We start from the raw sequence: 11,007 nt of genomic DNA, 5'->3' as shown, positions 1-11,007 counted from the left end.
GTGGCACGGCCAAGATTAGAACTAGAATTTTATCACAAGAAAGCAAGACATGAGACAGGAGCAATATCATGATAAGCCGGTGTTTCTCGCTGTGTCACACAGATGACAGTGTGGGAAACGCCTGATGTGAGGGCTCCCGATTCATTTGAATGGAGTCCGGGTTTGCGTTCCAGTAACTTTCTGGTACCTGAACAAAACTTTTTTTTAGGTCGAACCTGAATATCCATGTATCCATGGTCTGCCCATCACTAGGTGTAGTCCATTGAGGGCAATGGTATGGCACCCACAAGATGTTCAACCGTGGGTAGAGTGGGGCAGAAAAATAAATCTTTGCATCCGGAAAGAAGAGTCTACCTATGTCTCAGCTCCTAGATACCTCCATGTGAAGACGTGTTTCACAGCGATTGCTTCGGTCTTGGATCCTTTGTTGACTTTCATCAAACAGAAGCTTTTAACACGTAATATCTTTAATTAAATATATTCAAAAAACAACTTTCACGGACGGAGTGAACCTAGGATCCCACGGACAGGAAGAATTAATATAATCAGGATGAATGTTCTTTGCTAGATTAGTACATAATAAGCACCAAGTGCCGGGCCAACTCCCCGCTCTCTTCCTCAGATCGCCGCCATCCATCTTCTGTAAATTTATTTGGAATGAGTCAGTTTGTAGACGCAGAAAGAAAACATCGCAGAGACGGAGACACAATGTCACATTGCTGATTAATACCCGTCAGGTTTCTTACATTTTAGTCTGTAAATTCCCATCATTATTTTTGGACTGTTCTGAACACTTTGTGCCTTTGACCCGATGCAAACAATAAGCTTCTTGTGGTTCTGATCTGAATCCTTAATGGAGACACAAGTCCATCGACCATTACCTCTCGGTGGAGACAATCACCACATCTCTGTCCTGGACTTTTATTAGTTCGACCACAACGAAACTGACTGGAATAAAAGTCATACATCATGGTCATTTCACATCTGAATAGAAACATTTCAATTTATCTACAATATCTTTCTATTATCTTATCTATTATCTATCTACATCATATCAGACTCTCACCTACCATGGAAACCTTCAAAAAGTACCTGAAGTCCTACCTCTTCTGACAAGCCTACAACCTGCAGTAACCACTGATCGATCAAGCCACTGCATGACCAGCTCTACCCTCGCCTACTGTATCCTCACCCATCCCTTGTAGATTGTGAGCCCTCGCGGGCAAGGTCCTCTCTCCTCCTGGACCAGTCATGGCTTGCATTGTTTAAGATTACTTTACTTGCTTTTATGTATACTGTAATGATAAGTAAAATATGACTTCTGGAACCTTCCAGAATCTTCCATTCTCTGCCTGTCACGTAGCTGCAACCCCCTCCTTCTTTTCCCCCCACACACACACGCTCTGTGGCTGTGTCTCTAACAGGACACCAGACATTTCCTGTGCCAGCATCTCCCTCCTCTCCACCTAAGGAATGTTAATTAAGCTAAGGGGAAAGAATGTCTTTGTTTGAAGCACCATGCGGCTGGATATAAGTATGGGTAATATTAAAGAGACTGGATCGTGAAAACGATACGCGACAGAGATATAAAATCACATATCCACGCAGGACACAAAACCAGAGTTGTGGCCCATAATTTTCACTGTTCCAGCACCCACAGAAACTGAGAACTGGATTTCTCCTAAATGGTGTGACATAATTACTGCATGTTTAGTCTTTAACTATTGTCTTCGACAGGCTAAAGAGAATGATACTATGCGCATGTTTATACAAGGTACCCTCTGCGAGATATAATATAGTCATTATGTCAGGATCCTGTCAGCGCCGGCGTGCAGCCTCCGCTGAGCAGGGACTCACCCACACTGTAGGGGGGCCCGGGGTCAGGTACAGCCGGAAAGTACAGATACACAGGACCTGTGGACGCTGAAGATTAGCAAGCAGTCACAGGACCTACGGTCATGTAACTGCAAGGGGGCGGGGCTTAGCATCCTGCTTTCAGAGATGGCAGGACACTATACAGAAATACTCAGTCAGGCAAAACGGAGGTCATACACAGAGATATCAGTAAAGTACCAGGGATGAGACAGAACGGATAGTCAGGGCCAAGCAGAAGTCAAAACCAAACAGACATAGAAGGTACCAAGCAGAATCCAAAGCAATATCCAGAGAACAGACCAAGTCGTACACAGAGAATCAAGCAACCAGAACAAAGCACAAACACACTCAGGGGTCTCCACACAATGCCAAGGGCGAAAGTATAATTGACGGGGATGGGAGCATCCTGAGGTTATAAGAAGCCTCTCCCAGTACCAGGGAGAGGCCACAATCATAGCCCCAGGTGTGCAGGTAAGCCTGCACTGGGATCACAACCTTTAACCCCAGAAATACCAGTCATCAGCACTGCTTCCAGACATTAACCCCACATGTGCGAGTCAAACCCGCACTAAGATCATGACACATTATAAGTTTTGTAGTCAGAATTGTAACTCCTAGAGCAGGGGAGGAACATACCAGATGGCCCCTTTCGTGATGTCACAAACCCAAAGCTATAAGGTATTCCCTCCCTAAAATTGGTCATTTGAGCTGGAGGTTTGATGCCAAAAGGACCCCAGATGCAGAGCGATGTGTGGTCCCGCCTCCCCACATGGTTAGCCTAAAGACCATTAAGCAACTGTAAGTGTTGATCTCTATGTTAATTCTATTTATTTTATATTTGTATTGTACATATCTAATGTCTCAACTTTGAAACATCTTTTATCTGTGTAATCACTGCCCCCCTTTTGGGGAATAAATTATAACTTTATTAGTCTGTCTTCATGCTCTAAAAACGAACACATGCCTTTAAGATAATTGCTACTGAATTGGGTTGGCTTCGAACCCCTCTATTACGTTTATACCTTAATCAGAGAAACTCTGTAGCTGGTGGTGGCAAAGTGTGATCTGGGCCCTGGGTACTGCTGAGAGTGACGGAAGGGATTTTATAAGCTAATTGGGTGGCTGCGGCCAGAGCATTTTATAATTCCCTCACTGCAGCATGCCGGGTGGCCAGACCTCATTGAAGCAGCCGGCCGGTGACCAATTATCCCAGGTGTAGTTCCCTGACTGACCTGAGGGTAAGGGGGGTGCCGGAGAGCTGCAAGTTCCAAAGTGGAACTGAAAAGTTTTGTGAAGTATTGTGGGCAGTGGTGGAACAACCAAAATAACCCCCTGCGATAAATTGTTAGGGCAAGACTAGCTTGCTGTTTTTTTATCACATGATGCCAGAGGTGGGATAACTATGATAAGCCCCCCTGTGCCTGTGATAGCCGTGTGTTGGCAGTGCGACGCATCCGTCCATCCGTGACATACCGGTGTCAGTGGTGGGATCGTGACATATACCCCTCCTCACATGTAAAGCGCCATGTACCCCTGTTCTGCCAGAAAGAATAAAAACCATTAAAATGAATCAGAAGTGCTTCTCAGCGTCGGAGTAGGAGCAATCAGACGCTGCGGTTTTCTGGCTCCACACTGTCGGGGTAACCCTGTGACCGTCATTCTTCACCATAGTGACATTTGGCAACATTTGAATGAACACGATGAGTCTACGTTCTGACTTTGGAGGGATGGCGCCGTTCTTCAGATGTCATGGGTGCAACAGAAGGTGCCATTCTTTAGATGTCATGAGTGCAAGAGAAGGCGCCGTTCTTCAAATGTCATGGGTGCAAGAGAAGGCGCCGTTCTTCAGATGTCATGGGTGCAAGAGAAGGCACCGTTCTTCAGATATCATGGGTGCAAGAGAAGGCACCGTTCTTCAGATGTCATGGGTGCAAGAGAAGGCGCCGTTCTTCAGATGTCATGGGTGCAAGAGAAGGCACCGTTCTTCAGATATCATGGGTGCAAGAGAAGGCGCCGTTTTTCAGATGTCATGGGTGCAAGAGAAGGCGCCGTTCTTCAGATGTCATGGGTGCAAGAGAAGGCACCGTTCTTCAGATATCATGGGTGCAAGAGAAGGCGCCGTTTTTCAGATATCATGGGTGCAAGAGAAGGCGCCGTTCTTCAGATGTCATGGGTGCAAGAGAAGGCACCGTTCTTCTGATATCATGGGTGCAAGAGAAGGCACCGTTCTTCAGATATCATGGGTGCAAGAGAAGGCGCCGTTTTTCAGATGTCATGGGTGCAAGAGAAGGCGCCGTTCTTCAGATGTCATGGGTGCAAGAGAAGGCACCGTTCTTCAGATATCATGGGTGCAAGAGAAGGCACCGTTTTTCAGATATCATGGGTGCAAGAGAAGGCGCCGTTCTTCAGATGTCATGGGTGCAAGAGAAGGCGCCGTTCTTCAGATGTCATGGGTGCAAGAGAAGGCGCCGTTCTTCAGATGTCATGGGTGCAAGAGAAGGCGCCGTTCTTCAGATCTCATGGGTGCAAGAGAAGGCGCCGTTCTTCAGATCTCATGGGTGCAAGAGAAGGCGCCGTTCTTCAGATGTCATGGGTGCAAGAGAAGGCGCCGTTCTTCAGACGTCATGGGTGCAAGAGAAGGCGCCGTTCTTCAGACGTCATGGGTGCAAGAGAAGGCGCCGTTCTTCAGACGTCATGGGTGCAAGAGAAGGCGCCGTTCTTCAGACGTCATGGGTGCAAGAGAAGGCGCCGTTCTTCAGATGTCATGGGTGCAAGAGAAGGCGCCGTTCTTCAGATGTCATGGGTGCAAGAGAAGGTGCCGTTCTAAAGATGTCATGGGTGCAAGAGAAGGTGCCATTCTTCAGATGTCATGGGTGCAAGAGAAGGCGCCGTTCTTCAGACGTCAATGGTACAACTTTACATTTTCTTTGCATTATACGATTTTCTCATTTGTAAGAAATTTTTACAGCACAAAACCCGGAGAACGGCTCTGGTGTTTTGCAGCTGATTAACCCGCGGTGACTGTGGTGTGGGTTTATATTGTCTGCCAGGTTCCATATTGCTAATATTAATAGGAGCTGAAAAAAAATTGCTCTTTGTGTCGACCCAGGGAAGCGACGTGCGCTCAGATGAATTATATAAACTAACAATATTTCCAAAACTGCTTCTTTTTCTTTATTTTTTTTTAATCAAAAGCCATAAAATGAAATACAATGAACATTACAAATGTAGGAGAAAAAATGCAAAGCCTTTCACGACTGAGGTTAATTTATTGACTTCCCGTCCTCTTCTTCATCTTACATTATTAATTCAGTTGATAGAAAAATATCATCTTTGATATAAATGATCTCAAATGGGTCTTCCATATTTAATCCGGCATGCCCATTGCAGTAATAAGGATATGTCCCGCCATGTTGTACCTCCATATGGAGTGACCTCCTACCAACTGTCCTGGTAAGGGAAATTTGCAGAGTAACCATCGTTTGAATTTTTGGATTTTTCTTCATTAATCAATAGTACGCGTGGAAATAAGAAACTTTGTAACATATCTTATCAGAGAAATGTGCTTCCTTCTCCTCCTGGACTGAGGAGGTCCTTTTGTTGCTCACCTTTTATCTTCCCAGCCTCATCGCGTTGTCACTGATGAATTAGCCCAAATTGCCTATTACATTTAATGCTAATTAGAAGGAGCCGGGGCCAAAATTAAAAATTCATTTGCTCAGACGGTTTCTGAAAAATGTTCCTGTTTACCGAGTGACTGAAGAAAAATGCAGTTGACTTGCGTCCAGTCTGCGGGAATTCTACCGGGGAAGGCAGGAAAGGCATTTGCCGTGGGCGCAGCTTGACTTCGGGGCGCAGGGACATCTATGGAGATGATTATGTATGAGTTTTTCTACTTTTGCAAGTCAAATCTCTCCGGCATCTTCCATTATTTATTTATCGTTTTGTATTTTCTAAGATCCGAGATTACAAAACAGCCTTCATTTTCTTTTAAAGGGACAGACACTGAGGATACACAAATCTCCCGAAATAAGTTTCAGGCAGACTCGCTCTCCCCTCAGATTCGATTAGGTCTGAATCGAAAGTTCCCTGATCCCTACATATCCTGCTGATGTCTTCAGTCTCCTTGCGCGGAGAAGTCCTCATGTGGTCACTTGCAATGGAGGTCTGGATGTGAGCGATTGGACGTCAATCCTCTTCTCTACTAGCGATCTTCCCATGGTGCCGAGAGAAAATCCAAGAGGAGGTGTCGAGGATCGGACGGTGGGACAAGTAAGCGGTAAGGGGAGTGTTAATCTCAGTGGTCAGATGCTCATCAGACGTATGGGCCCATGTAGCAGTCCACCAAATCCTGTGAAGACAAACGTGTTTTCCCTCTCATTTAAGAAGGTCCCCAATGTAATAATGATTCATAATGGGCCTCTTCTTGTAATAATGTCCCCCATCCTGGAATAATATCTCCATAATGAGCCCCCTCTTGTAATAATGCCCCCTCATCCTGGTATAATATCTCCATAATGAGCCTCTTCTTGTAATAATGCCCCCCATCCTGGTATAATATCTCCATAATGGGCCTCTTCTTGTAATAATGTCCCCCATCCTGGAATAATATCTCCATAATGAGCCCCCTCTTGTAATAATGCCCCCTCATCCTGGTATAATATCTCCATAATGAGCCTCTTCTTGTAATAATGCCCCCCATCCTGGTATAATATCTCCATAATGGGCCTCTTCTTGTAATAATGTCCCCTCATTCTGGTATAATATCTCCATAATATGCCCCTTCTTGTAATGATGTCCCCTCATCCTGGTATAAGATCTCCATCCTGGGCACTTTGTTGTAATAATGTCCCCTCATCCTGGTATAATATCTCCATAATGTGCCCCTTCTTATAATGATGTCCCCTCATCCTGGTATAATATCTCCATCCTGGGCACTTTGTTGTAATAATGTCCCCTCATCCTGGTATAATATCTCCATAATGAGCCTCTTCTTGTAATAATGCCCCCTCATCCTGGTATAATATCTCCATAATGGGCCCCTTCTTGTAATAATGTCCCCTCATTATGGTATAATATCTCCATAATATGCCCCTTCTTGTAATGATGTCCCCTCATCCTGGTATAAGATCTCCATCCTGGGCACTTTGTTGTAATAATGCCCCCTCATCCTGGTATAATATCTCCATAATGTGCCCCTTCTTATAATGATGTCCCCTCATCCTGGTATAATATCTCCATCCTGGGCACTTTGTTATAATGATGTCCCCTCATCCTGGTATAAGATCTCCATCCTGGGCACTTTGTTGTAATAATGTCCCCTCATCCTGGTATAATATCTCCATAATGAGCCTCTTCTTGTAATAATGCCCCCTCATCCTGGTATAATATCTCCATAATGGGCCCCTTCTTGTAATAATGTCCCCTCATCCTGGTATAATATCTCCATAATGGGCCCCTTCTTGTAATAATGCCCCCTCATCCTGGTATAATATCTCCATAATGGGCCTCTTCTTATAATAATGCCCCCTCATCCTGGTATAATATCTCCATAATGGGCCTCTTCTTGTAATAATGCCCCCTCATCCTGGTATAATATCTCCATAATGTGCCCCTTCTTGTAATAATGTCCCCCATCCTGGTATAATATCTCCATAATGTGCCCCCTCTTGTAATAATGTCCCCCATCCTGGTATAATATCTCCATAATGAGCCGCCTCTTGTAATAATGCCCCCTCATCCTGGTATAATATCTCCATAATGGGCCCCTTCTTGTAATAATGCCCCCTCATCCTGGTATAAGATCTCCATAATGGGCCTCTTCTTGTAATAATGCCCCCTCATCCTGGTATAAGATCTCCATAATGGGCCCCTTTATATAATAATGCCCCCTCATCCTGGTATAATATCTCCATAATGGGCCTCTTCTTGTAATTATGCCCCCTCATCCTGGTATAATATCTCCATAATGGGCCCCTTCTTGTAATAATGCCCCCTCATCCTGGTATAAGATCTCCATAATGGGCCTCTTCTTGTAATAATGTCCCCCATCCTGGTATAATATCTCCATAATGAGCCCCCTCTTGTAATAATGTCCCCCATCCTGGTATAATATCTCCATAATGGGCCCCCTCTTGTAATAATGTCCCTTCATTCTGGTATATCTCCATAATGGGCCCCTTCTTGTAATAATGTCCCCCATCCTCGTTTAATTGGCAGCACCCTAAAGTGCGTGCGCACATTGAGAATTTGCAGTACATTTTTTATGCGTTTTATTTACGTTTTTTTAAATAGGTGAAAAACTCTGCAAAAAGGCTCAAAGAGTTGACAAATTTGGAAAAAAAACAATATGGTTAAAATCTGCAAAGGAAAAGTACGCAGGAGATAGCAGAAATCTCCTTCACCTTGTTGGCACTGTAAGATGCTGCACACGTGGCAAAAAACACAGCGTGCGAACAAATCATTATTGTTTTATGAGGTCTGTTCTGGAGACTGATATATTTTTAGTCTTCTGGGGTCTACAAAGTGAAAGTCTTCTGGACTGGGATCTAATACATTAAGCAGGTCTGGTTTGGGCTCTGCATGGGTCAGCGAGGAAAGCTGAGCAGTCTGTGTGTTGGAGCTGCAGATGTGTGAAAGCTGCAGCCTGCTCAGTGTGAACTGTGCCCGGAATTGAAGTCTTCCTAAATTCATCATTCGAATATCTTTCAAACATTTCAATAAGAAGTGCTGTCGGCTTCTCCTCTGACAATGGGGAACAGCGTATGATGCCTAAATTTGGGGAAGGGACGTTTTGGGGTTGGTAGTATACGCGAGCTGCCTATGCTGTCACCTATACTCCTATTCTGAGCTGTGTCGCAGTTATTAGCTCTTTTTTCTTGAGATTTCACAAGTAATTGCTTTTCTTGCGTCTTCTAGAACGGTTAAAATGTGTCATCCATACGTGCAGACGCGGTGATTAAAGATCGCCCATTAGGCAAGTCATAGGATACCATCAAACAAGCAGATGAGTGAAATAAATGTATCAGGAGCGGAATGTGCGCTCAGAAGGTTACGTCTTATGCTAATGATTTATCTTTAAAGTGTTAATTAGATATTCAGGTCTAAATCAGGTGCAGTGACTAACCAATCAGTGTCTGCCGTCCGTGGGGCTCGGAATGAGGGAAGATCCGCTAATAGGTTGCAAATTGCTATTTCTCCACAAGTCATTAATGAATGGCTAACCGCGCCACAGCACTATACCGCCCCACGTAACCCCGGAGCTTAGCCCGAAACCACGGCGACGGGTGCAGGTAAAACACCAAGAGCTAAGAAAAACAATATCATATAAAGCAAGGAAAAGAGAAGTCACAAACAGCAAAACTGTAATGTAAAGACTATAAAAGTCACAGAATGAGAAGATAATATTTATACATAATGTATTGTATGTAGAATAGTGAGTGCAGCTCTGGAGTATAATACAGGAGGTATCTCAGGATCAGTAATGTATGTACACAGCGACTGCACCAGCAGAATAGTGAGTGCAGCTCTGGGGTATAATACTGGATGTAACTCAGGATCAGTAATGTAATGTATGTACACAGTGACTGCACCAGCAGAATAGTGAGTGCAGCTCTGGAGTATAATACAGGATGTAACTCAGGATCAGTAATGTAATGTATGTACACAGTGACTGCACCAGCAGAATAGTGAGTGCAGCTCTGGGGTATAATACAGGATGTAACTCAGGATCAGTAATGTAATGTATGTACACAGTGACTGCACCAGCAGAATAGTGAGTGCAGCTCTGGAGTATAATACAGGAGGTAACTCAGGATCAGTAATGTATGTACACAGTGACTGCACCAGCAGAATACTGAGTGCAGCTCTGGAGTATAATACAGGAGGTAACTCAGGATCAGTAATGTATGTACACAGTGACTGCACCAGCAGAATAGTGAGTGCAGCTCTGGGGTATAATACAGGATGTAACTCAGGATCAGTAATGTAAAGTATGTACACAGTGACTGCACCAGCAGAATAGTGAGTGCAGCTCTGGAGTATAATACAGGATGTAACTCAGGATCAGCAATGTAATGTATGTACACAGTGACTGCACCAGCAGATTAGTGAGTGCAGCTCTGGAGTAGAATACAGGATGTAACTCAGGATCAGTAATGTAATGTATGTACACAGTGACTGCACCAGCAGATTAGTGAGTGCAGCTCTGGAGTATAATACAGGATGTAACTCAGGATCAGTAATGTAATGTATGTACACAGTGACTGCACCAGCAGAATAGTGAGTGCAGCTCTGGGGTATAATACAGGATGTAACTCAGGATCAGTAATATAATGTATGTACACAGTGACTGCACCAGCAGAATAGTGAGTGCAGCTCTGGAGTATAATACAGGATGTAACTCAGGATCAGTAATGTAATGTATGTACACAGTGACTGCACCAGCAGAATAGTGAGTGCAGCTCTGGAGTATAATACAAAATGTAACTCAGGATCAGTAATGTAATGTATGTACACAGTGACTGCACCAGCAGAATAGTGAGTGCAGCTCTGGGGTATAATACAGGATGTAACTCAGGATCAGTAATGTAATGTATGTACACAGTGACTGCACCAGCAGAATAGTGAGTGCAGCTCTGGAGTATAATACAGGAGGTAACTCAGGATCAGTAATGTATGTACACAGTGACTGCACCAGCAGAATAGTGAGTGCAGCTCTGGAGTATAATACAGGATGTAACTCAGGATCAGTAATGTAATGTATGTACACAGTGACTGCACCAGCAGAATAGTGAGTGCAGCTCTGGAGTATAATACAGGACGTAACTCAGGATCAGTAATGTAATGTATGTACACAGTGACTGCACCAGCAGAATAGTGAGTGCAGCTCTGGAGTATAATACAGGATGTAACTCAGGATCAGTAATGTAATGTATGTACACAGTGACTGCACCAGCAGAATAGTGAGTGCAGCTCTGGGGTATAATACAGGATGTAACTCAGGATCAGTAATGCAATGTATGTACACAGTGACTGCACCAGCAGAATAGTGAGTGCAGCTCTGGGGTATAATACAGGATGTAACTCAGGATCAGTAATGTATGTACACAGTGACTGCACCAGCAGAATAGT

At 44.2% G+C, this 11,007-nt stretch overlaps 1 long non-coding RNA gene across 1 annotated transcript in view; it reads right to left on the bottom strand.

The window, feature by feature from the left end:
- Nucleotides 1–471: 471 nt before the first annotated feature.
- Nucleotides 472–11,007, bottom strand: part of LOC141058680 (uncharacterized) — a 154,476-nt gene continuing 143,940 nt past the window's right edge. The window contains exon 4 of the long non-coding RNA XR_012222273.1: nucleotides 472–948. This is a non-coding gene — a long non-coding RNA (uncharacterized lncRNA). The remainder of the gene's footprint in view (nucleotides 949–11,007) is intronic.

The sequence above is a fragment of the Dendrobates tinctorius genome, unplaced genomic scaffold (genome assembly GCF_039654945.1).
Source record: "Dendrobates tinctorius isolate UK_male_01 unplaced genomic scaffold, ASM3965494v1 ptg000214l, whole genome shotgun sequence".
Lineage (NCBI taxonomy): Eukaryota > Metazoa > Chordata > Amphibia > Anura > Dendrobatidae > Dendrobates > Dendrobates tinctorius.
The sequence above is the reverse complement of the archived record's forward strand: the minus strand, read 5'-3'. Positions and strand labels throughout refer to the sequence as shown.